We start from the raw sequence: 8,621 nt of genomic DNA, 5'->3' as shown, positions 1-8,621 counted from the left end.
GCATATAATTCATTTATGCGACCTCTATGTCGAAAGAGCATATACCGCACTCCTAGAGTGGCCCAACCATAATAGCATGCATTTCACATGCTATTGTCGACCACAGCTTATAAGCAGAGCTTTCCAGACAGATACAAATAGATATGCATTTCAGGTATAACACAATTAAACACAATCCAAAGACATTCATATTTAAATAGGTATTCAAAGCGTGGCTATAACCACATTCAATAACCGGGGCCAATGCCTTATTCTCAGTGCAGGTCCAGTTTTATTACCTCAGGTCCTGCGTGAAAGATGAAATGACCCCGAGTGCGATTGTAATGTCTAAAATTCCCTAATATGTCTAAATGCTTGGATTAGGGGGCTAAGAGGGCCATAATTGATTTATTATGCAATTATGTGATTAAATACATGATTATGTGAATTATATGATGATAATTTCATGCATGTGGGCCCACTTCTTATTAGAAGGGCATTTTTCGTAATTTTGATATGTTAAGAGAATATTTGTATATTTATGTGCATGTTGGTGATTTATGGATGAGAACACATCATCATGTGGATATGGTCGAGCTATTCGACATGAGACGATCCTAGGTAGCAAGATTAGGGGTTTGGTCATAACGGGGTTTAATTTCCAGGCTCGGGGTAAGTCTAGGGGTAATTTGATGCTTAGTACATTACCGGGAATGAATGGGTAATGGGATATGATTTAATTATTATTTTAGAATATTGAGAATAATGGGAATTGGAGGGCGTTAATTATAATTAACGGGATAGACAGGAAATGACTGTTTTACCCTTGGGTGGCTGTAAAGGAATTAATTGACCCCAGGGGCATTTTGGTCTTTTGACCATGGGATATGCTTAAGTTAAGTAAGTTGTAGAAGGAAGTAGGTCGAAGGCAAAATTAGAGTAACTTTCTCCTTCTCTCTCTCGATCCTCTCTCTCTCACGGGTTTGGAATTTTGAAGCTTAGCTTGAGGATTCAACTTGGGGAATTAAGGCTTGTGAGCTTAGGGTTGTGTTACATCCATTGAAGGGGGTTAAATTCAAGATTGAGGTAAGGCTTTTAGTTGAAGTTTCAAGTTTTTGATCTATTTTGAGGTTAGTTTAAAGCACGAGCTTTTGATCATGGAATTGGGTATGTGTGATGTTTAGAGTGGTTTAAAGCTTAGGTTTTGTTGGTTGAATGTTGGTAATGTTGTGGTAATGTTTGGTTGAGATTTTGGGATTGAATTGGTGAAGGTTTTGGCTGGTTTGAATTGAGAAAAAGGCAGGGGAGTAGGGTTCACAGGGTCAAGTCGCGACTGAGTTCATGCAAGTCGCGAATTGAACCCATTCCAGAGCCTCCCCTGGGCTCTGTCTAGCAGGTGCGCCACGACCCACTAGGTCAAGTCGCGACTCGCCCCTGGTTTTCCAGACAAAAAGGTTTCTGTCTTAGGGACGCGTCGCGGCCCTAGGGGGCAGGTTGTGACCCACCCCTCCCTTTTGTGCCAGGATGGGTTTTCAAGGGTTTAAGCAAGGGTTTTCATCTCTTATGGCTTGGGATCGAATGTTTTAGTACGATTCGAGGTCCCAGGAGCGGGGTTTAGACCATGAACCTTTTATTATTTATTTTTATTGATTGGATTTCATATTTGGTTATGACTAGGTGACCGCTAAGGGACTTAAGGATCGATCATTCTCAAGGGTTGTTCTTTTATTATTTCACGTTCAAACCAGAGGTAAGAAAACTGTACCCAGTATGTGACATGCATGGTTATTGATGAAGCATGTTGAGTACTCTATATATGGACATTGATTTCAATGTAAATGCAAAGCAGCTTTGCTTACTTGTGAATGGCACTGACTTATTAGTGGAAGGACATTGGTGTTTAGTATTGATTGTGAAGCTCTGACCTATTAGTCAAGATCAGCGGTAGTGCTGAAAACTAATCGTATGGTATTGGCTTAAGAGTCAAGAACGACATTAATGTATTTAATACATGCCAAAATAATTAGATCTAATCAATATGAGCATTAAATGCTTGACCGACCTAAAGGTCGAAGAAAACTAAATCGCTTGTATAGTTTCAAAGGCTAGTTACTTAGAGCTAGGGCCAAAAGGCTCAGATGACTGAAACGTCATGTGGCTTAGGGTGAAGAGCCCCAAAGTATGACTCATTAGTCACCAATACAAAGTGTGACTTATTAGTCACCTATACAGAGTGTGAGTCATTAGTCACCTATACAAAGTGTCACTCATTAGTCACCTATACAGAATGTGACTCATTAGTCACTTACCCAGGGAGTGACTCATTAGTCTCCTATCCGATTAGGGCTGCAAGCCCCAGAATGATTACCAAAATCATTTGTTAATATTACATACATGCAGTAATAAGTTTTCTTGCTGAGTTTTGGCTCACGGGTGCTATGTGGTGCAGGTAAAGGGAAAGAAAAACTCACCCAGCCTTGCGTGGAGAGCTTAAGTGGCGATGTGTACATATGCGACCGCTTGACCACCACGACCAAGGTGTTTCTCAGAGGAACTGTAATGACCATTTTGGATTGTAAATAACTTTGTAAACACTTTTGTCGGCACATGTATAGTTTAATGTTTTAAATAAAATATATTCATTTCTTTTGATTGAGATTTTCACCCTAGCCTATTAATGACACTTAGATGCACGTTTATAACCAAATGACTCGTTTAGTGAGTTAATCACTGTTTAAAGTCCACAGTAATGGTCTTGGAGTAACCAGGGAATTACAGCGATCCCTGTTCTGAGCCTCGCGGAAACCCTAGTCACAATGTAAGTGTACACTTATTAGAACTTTACTCCAGATCCCGAGTTCCAATCTACACCCTAACCCTTGGAATCACTATTCAAAGTTAACGAGGTACTAGAGATGTCCACCGAGCCCCCCAGTGGGCCCAAAATAAAGGCCCCAAAGCCCTCAAACCAAGTATCAAAAGCTACTAAAATTACCATTTTGAAGCACCTAGAGCGGTCGCGCCCTACCCAGCGCGATCGCGCCCCAAGTCTCGGAACCCCAAATCCAATTCGTAATTCTGTTGTAATGCCATGGGAAACCAAGACCGTTACACTGTGTATTTAGAATAGTGCAAGACTTGCTAATCAGATCGTTTAAACATAAATGTGTTTTCTAAAGTCAACCGACAGGGTATGGTTAAAAGATTTTGATCGTAAATGGTTAATTTTCATTAAAACAAGTGTTTGATACATGGGATCCAAAAAATAGTATTTACATGGCGAAAAAACAACCCTCAAATGGTTAATTTCTAAAACTGTCTAGGTGGGCCATGACCTGGCCTTGGGGGTCGCGGCACACCTCAAGTTACAAGTGAAACTTCTTGCTTCTAGGGGAGGCCGATCTCGACTTGCACCCTAGGGTCGCAGCGCACCCTTAAGTCAGCAAGCCCTGCCAAGGCATTCTGGGCACGCGGGCCGCAGCGCCCATGAACTAGGTTGCAGCACGCCCTCGTGAACCTAGAATTCCTTGGGTTTCAACATTTCTCCCCAACTCTCAGCCCCAAAATTCAACTTTAATATGCACCCCAGTCAAAACCATTTTTAGATTTCCAAATATCACCTCAGAAACACATCTGAAGCCTAGAATAATAATTCAATTCCCCCAAAAACAACAAATTCAAAAAACACCCAAACATCCTTAAGCAAAACTAAACCAGACATAATTCAGAAATTAGAAGTTAGATTCTTAGCCCAGTTGATAGCCTAATCTCCTTAGAAACTCTTCACTGATCCTAGCTTTTGTTGGGAAAACTTATGCAGGATCTTGTTTATTTCATGTAGATCTTATATTAAACAAATTAATATGAGAAAACCTAGAACATGTTTCTAAAATTGAATTCAAATAGAAATAATGATAAGAACACTTACATCATACGCAATAGAATGATAGAGTCCTTCCTTCAGTTTCTCTAACCCTTGTAGCCTTTCTATCGCAGAGTATTACCAAGAAACTGAACCGTTCTACAATTTTCTTCACAGCCTTCCAAAGTATCCTTAGAATCACCTAGAGTAGGGTGGGAAATTCTCGACACATGAGATAGATACAGAGAGAAGAAGAATAGAAGAGAAAAATCGAGGCTTAGAAAATGACTTATGTTGTAGAGAGAATCTAAAACCTAATAGATCTTCTAAAAAACTTGTGTTTTTCGTCTTTCACTTAGCACTCCTTTTATAGACTCAATTAGGCCAAAATCAATAAAATAATAGATAATATCAGCCTTAGGTCGAAATTATCATGGGCTTTAGGCACGTGAAATTTCCAATTTAATTATAAGCCCATTGGACTTAAAATCAAGGCCTGTATTATTTTCTATTGATTAATTATTTAAATAATTATTCAAATCCTTTATAAAATTAATTATTTATAATTTGAACCTTGATTTAAAATTATTTATTAATTTAGATACCGATTTATCTTAATTAATAAATCTGCCCTAATTTCTCTTTTCTTCTCTAAATTACATAACTCTGTGAAACTATCCAAAATTGACCTGGTCAACTTTGATAATTCTAATTGATAATTAAATCAATTAATTGAGACTGTCTAGATGATTTTATCCAAAGTACAGTGGGGACCTTGGGCCTATGAAATCAAGCTCCAATAAGTTATCATAAATCTAACAAATAAATTTACTAACTTATTAATTCCTTGTGACTCCACTAAAGACTCAGAATTGCACTCTTGAATTAATAGAACGCTCTATAACATATATAAATACATTACTAATTATCCATTGTTACAACCATAATTGTCACTCAATCCTCTATAGACGATCTACAATGAGATGGGACTAAAATATTGTTTTACCCCTCATTGTATTTTATTCTTAAAACACTTAGTTCCTTGTAAATGATATTTCAGTAGACTAGTATTAATTACTGAAATTAGATCTCTATCATTTAGGACATTGAACCAAACTAAAAGGAAACCATCGTTTCACTTCTTTATCAGAAGCTATAGATGTCCATGTCTATGATTAACACTCCCACTCAATTACACTACCGAGTTCCCAAGATGTAAGTATGGGCTAGTCCGTAGGGTAAGCTAGTAACGAATAAGTCAAAGAACTCAAATAATACAATCAGTTATTATACTAACCACTAATAATTGAGATTGAATTGACCTACGGTCAAATATATGATATGACTAGAATAGATAATAATGGTATGTTTACTTATGCTATCTACTATCAATATCGGTCTAGTCCAATGTAACAAATACATTCGATCTTATCTACTTTGCTAATGTTCGTGAAAGAACATAATACTACAATGTGTAAGTAGATCATATCGTAGAATGACAAGTCAGTGTAAATCATATGCACTGACTAATCTTAGGACTAACTTATGTTTGAATATATAATCATATTTATATTCCACTGTGATTATGTCACTATAAATACAATTAGCTATATGCTCGGGATTTAATATAAGTTTATATTAAACACATAATCATGAAAATAAAACATGTGAGAAAAGTGACTGACCAAGTCAAAAAATGATTTCTATTCTTTTATTGATAATAAATGATATTACAAAGAAATTGGGTTTTAATTAGGGCATAAAACCCCAACAAACTCCTACTTGAACTAATTGAAACTAATGCCTTAATTCTGCTAATCTCATTTCCTTGATATGCTTATCAAATGTTGCTTCTGGTATTGTCTTTGTAAACAGATTCGGAAGATTATCTTCAGATGTAATCTTCATAACCTTCACATCCCCCCTAGCCATATATTCTCGAATAATATGATACTTCATTTCTATATGCTTACTCCTCTTGTGACATCGAGGTTCTTTCGAATTGGAAATCGCTCATGTGTTGTCACAAAACAACACAAGCAGTTTATCCATTTCTTGAATAACACCAAGATTTGAATATAACTTCTTTAGCCAGACTATTTCCTTAGCTGCTTCTGACGCAACTATGTATTCAGCCTCCATGGTGGAATCTGAGATCACATACTGCTTTACGTGTCTCCATATCATAGCTCCACCCTAAGAGTAAACACCATTTCAGAAGTAGACTTCCTATCATCGACATCGGTCCAAAAATCTGAATCACTGTAGCCTACAAGGTTCAGAACACCACCCTTGTAGACTAACATATAATCCCTAGTTCGCCTTAAATACTTCAAAATATGCTTAACTGCTATCCAATGTTCTGGTCTTGGGTTTGACTAATACCTACTCACTACTCCCACTGCATAGCAGTTATCTGTTCTAGTACACAACATAGCATACATCTGACTTCCAACTGCAGATGGGTAAGGAACTTTTATCATTGCGTCTTCCTCTTTAGGAGTCTGGGGAGACTACTTCTTTGAAAGATGAATTCCATGGCGGGACAGTAGATGCCCTTTCTTGGAATTTGTCATTGAGAAACGTTTAAGCACTTTATCTATGTAAGTTGCTTGAGATAGAGCTAAGAGTTTGTTGTTTCTATCCCTAATGATCTGGATACCTAGAATATAACTTGCTTCACCCAAATCCTTCTTCTAGAATTGAGTGTTCAACCAATTCTTCACATCTGACAATTTCTTAACATTGTTTCGAATGAGTAAGATATCATCTAGATAAAGAACCAGGAATACCACTATTTGATTTTCCTTCAGTTGGTAAACACAAGGCTCATCAATATTTTGTTCAAAGCCATAGGTTTTGATTATTTCATCAAACCTAAGATTCCAGGAACGAGAAGCTTGCTTAAGTCCATAGATGGACCTATTCATCTTGCAAACTTTTCCTTCTTGTCCAGCTACTTTAAATCCTTCTGGTTGATACATATAAATGACTTCATCAAGCTTTCCATTAAGAAAAGCTGTCTTGACGTCCATTTACCAGATCTCATAGTTGAGAGCGACTGCTATGGATAACAGGATGCAAATGGACTTGAGCATGGCTACCGAACTAAAAGTGTAACGTCCCAAATTTCCTAATAAGGCTTAGGGCCTTGATTAGGGGGCCAGGATGGAAAATTATGGAATTTTGTGATTATATAATATATATGTGTATCAACACATGATTATGTGAGTTATATTATAATATGACTTGATATGCATGCTTTGGTGTATTAAATATGCATGTGGGGCCATTTCTGTTTAATGGGGTAATTGTTGTAATTTGGCCGTTTTGGGTATATTTGGCATATATGTGATATATGTGTTATATGTGTGTGCAAGACCACATTATTATGTGGATATGTTTGGGTTACTCGACACGAGACGATCCTAGGGAGCAAGCTAGTGGGAAAGTCACAACGGGACCCATACTTGACTCGTAGTGAGTTAAGGGGTATATTGGGTATTTAGCACATTATCGGGATATGGGGTAGTGGAAAGGATTATTTGATGATATATTGGGAGTTAGTGAGATCAGGAAGGAATTCTGGGAATTTTGACTATTTTACCCTGGGGGCGTTTTTGGGACCCCGAGCATTAGGATTTGCTTGAGGTTACTTAAGCTTGAAGTAACTTGTCAGAAATAAAAAGAAATTTCAGAACGTTCTCTCTCTATTGTTCCCTTTTTTTCACCATTCGCATTTTCAAAGGAAACTCAAGTTTTAGGACACGAATTCAAATAAGGATTGAGGCATAGCGATTCTAGGGAAGATTAGAAGCTTATTAGCCAAATGATTTATTTGGGAAACGACTCAATCAGAGGTAATCCGAATTTTAAGTTTTAAGTTTTTGAGTTTTTAAGCTTGAATTGGATTTTATGTTTTGAGGAGTTTTTGGATGGTTTGAGATTTGGGTTTTGATGGTCTTAGATCATTGAGAAGTTTGGGAACTTTGATTTTGGGATTTGGAGATGTTTGGATAGGTTTTTCGAAGGTTTATAAATGAAGAAAATGAAGGTTTTTGGCTAGTTCATGGTTGGTCCGCGTCCCTGTTCTTGGGCACCGTAGCCCAGGCTTGAAGAAGGGGGAGGCTTGCAGAAGGGAAGTTAAGGTTGCGACACAAGGTAGGCGCGCCTCGGCACGAGGTGGAGGCAGAGAAGAGGCTTGGCCTCTGTTTGGAGGTGGGTTGCGGCTCAGGGCTGGGGGGCCGCGGCGCTTAAGGGTAGTTTTGCTAAAGGCTCGGGATCAATCCTACCACTCGGTTTGGTAGGATTCGACGTCCCGGAGGCTAGGACTCGGTCTGAAAGTATTTATTTACTCATTTTTTATGGGATTTTATATTATGGTTGTGACTAGGTTATCGCTAGGGGCTTGGAAATAGGATCGTGCTTGCGGGTCGTTTATTGGTAACCTGTGCTTGGACCAAAGGTAAGAAAACTGCACCCAGTATGTGATGCATGTGATACATGTGGATATGGCATGGCATAAATGTTGAATATGGAATTGATCAGAGCATGAGTCTATGTAATTGTGCATGATTATGATTATTGATTAAGCATGTTGAATGCCTTATATCTAGATATTTGACATATGATATATGTCTGTTCACATTACCTCATTGGGGAAGCACTGACTTATTAGTTAAGAAATGACAGTGGTGTCTAGTACTGGTCGTGAAGCTCTGACTTATCAGTCATGATCGGTAATAGTACTGAGTGTTGGTCGTATGGAATTGACTTATGA

Source organism: Humulus lupulus, chromosome 2, assembly GCF_963169125.1.
Source record: "Humulus lupulus chromosome 2, drHumLupu1.1, whole genome shotgun sequence".
Lineage (NCBI taxonomy): Eukaryota > Viridiplantae > Streptophyta > Magnoliopsida > Rosales > Cannabaceae > Humulus > Humulus lupulus.
Note: the sequence above shows the minus strand (reverse complement) of the source record.